Source organism: Petromyzon marinus, unplaced genomic scaffold (assembly GCF_048934315.1).
Source record: "Petromyzon marinus isolate PM22_M1 ecotype Great Lakes invasive population unplaced genomic scaffold, UKy_Petmar_22M1.pri1.0 PM_G_Scaffold_29, whole genome shotgun sequence".
NCBI classification, from domain to species: Eukaryota; Metazoa; Chordata; class Hyperoartia; order Petromyzontiformes; family Petromyzontidae; genus Petromyzon; species Petromyzon marinus.
In genome coordinates this window covers 2,012,501-2,015,000 of record NW_027422861.1, presented here as the reverse complement: position 1 = coordinate 2,015,000, position 2,500 = coordinate 2,012,501, and positions in this window count along the sequence as shown.

Below are 2,500 nucleotides of genomic sequence, written 5' to 3'. Positions count from 1 at the left end.
CTGTTAGGGTGGCACAGAACTCCCTCGGAATGGGAAAAGGGGTCATTTTCGTGTTGCCACATTGCATAGGAACGCCATGAAACTTCCAGAGGCATTTGCAGCAGAAAGGCACGTGCACTCAAAAATTTTAATATTTTTCACGCATAGACCCCGTCAAACGCTAGAAGTTGGCGGGGATGTCTCTCTTGTGGCTCACGGGGCTGTTAGGGTCGCACAGAAATGCCTCGGAATGGGAAAACGGGTCATTTTTGTGTGGCCACATTGCATAGGAACGGCATGAAACTTCCAGAGGCATTTGCAGCAGGAATGCATGTGCACTCAAAAACGTCTATATTTTTCACGGATAGACCCCGTGAAACGCTATAAATTGGCGGGGATGTCTCTCTTGTGGCTCACGGGCGCTGTTAGTTAGGGTCGCACAGAAATCCCTCGGAATGGGAAAAGGGGTCATTTTCGTGTTGCCACATTGCGTACGAACGGCATGAAACTTCCAGAGGCATCTGCAGCAGAAATGCATGTGCACTCAAAAACGTCTATATTTTTCACGGATAGACCCCGTGAAACGCTAGAAATTGGCGGGGATGTGTCTCTTGTGGCTCACGGGGCTGTTAGGGTCGCACAGAAATCCCTCGGAATGGGAAAACGGGTCATTTTCGTGTTGCCACAATTGGCATACGAACGGCATGAAACTTCCAGAGGCATTTGCAGCAGAAATGCATGTGCACTCAAAAACGTGAATATTTTTTCACGGATAGACCCCGTCAAACGCTCGAATTTGGCGGGGATGTTTCTCTTGTGGGTCACGGGGCTGTTCGGCTCGCACAGAACTCCCTTGGTCCACCTGATTCGTGCATACAGGCAGCAACTAAAACTCTGTAAACCTGCTGTGAGGACATCTAAACAGTGGACCAGTGAGGCTGTGGAAGATTTGCGGGCGTGCTTAGACTGTACTGACTGGGATATGTTCACGACTGCTACCAATAGTCTGGATGAACTCACAGAGGCTGTGTACATCAGCTTCTGTGAGGACTGCTGTATCCCAACACGTACCAGGGTGAACTTTAACAACAACAAGCCCTGGTTCTCAGCAAAGCTCAAAAGGTTGAGGTTGGAGAAGGAGGAAGCGTTTAGGAGTGGGGATAGAGACAGATTCAAGGAGTCGAAGAACAGGTTTAGCAAAGCGGTGAGAGAGGCTAAACGACTGTACTCAGAGACACTAAAACACCAGTTCTCTACTAACGACGCTGCTTCTGTCTGCCAAAGGGCTCAGGCACATCACCAACTACAAACCCAGAGCGCCCCACACCACTAACGACTCCCGCCTAGCCAACGACCTGAACGAGTTCTACCGTAGATTTGAAAGACAATTGGACTGTCCTGAACCACCCCTTCCCACCCAAGAGGCCCCATCCCCCACCCATACTACAGAAACGACTCTCTCCTTTCAGGAGGGAGAAGTTAATGGGCTTTTCAAGAGGCAGAATCCACGCAAAGCAGCCGGGCCGGACTCTGTCTCTCCAGCCACCCTCAGGCACTGCGCTGACCAGCTGTCTCCGGTGTTCACCAACATCTTTAACACCTCCCTGGAGACATGCCATGTACCAGCCTGTCTCAAGTCCTCCACCATCATCGCTGTGCCCAAAAAGCTAAGGCCAACAGGACTAAATGATTACAGACCGGTCGCCCTTACATCTGTGGTAATGAAGTCTTTTGAGCGCCTGCTCCTGGCACACCTCAAAGCCATCACAGACCCTCTCCTGGACCCCCTTCAGTTTGCCTACAGAGCCAACAGGTCTGTGGACGACGCAGTTAACATGGCCCTCCACTTCACCCTACAGCATGTGGACGCCCCAGCATCCTACGCCAGGATCCTGTTTGTGGACTTCAGCTCTGCCTTCAACACCATCATCCCTGCCCTGCTTCAGGACAAGCTCTTCCAGCTGAACGTGCCCTACTCCACCTGCAGGTGGATCACAGACTTCCTCTCTGACAGGAAGCAGTGCGTTAAGCCGGGAACAGAAGTCTCTGACTCCAGGTCCATCAGCACGGGAACTCCTCAGGGCTGCGTCCTTTGCCCACTGCTCTTCTCCCTGTATACCAACAGCTGCGCCTCCAATCATCTGTCCGTCAAACTCTTGAAGTTTGTCGGACGACACCACCCTCATTGGGCTGATCTCTGGTGGGGATGAGTCTGACTATAGGTGGGAAGCTGACAACCTGGTGACCTGGTGTAGCCAGAACAACTTAGAGCTAAATGCTCTAAGGACAGTTGAGATGGTTGTGGACTTCAGGAAGAATACAGCCCCACTCACCGCCATCACCCTGTTAGACTCCGCAGTCAAAATTGTGGAGTCCTTCCGCTTCCTGGGCACTATTCTCTGCCGGGACCTCAAGTGGGAACTGAACATCAGCTCCCTCGCCAAGAGAGCTCAACAGAGGATGTACTTTCGACGGCAGCTGAAGAAATGCAACCTGCCAAAGACAATGATGGTGCAATTCT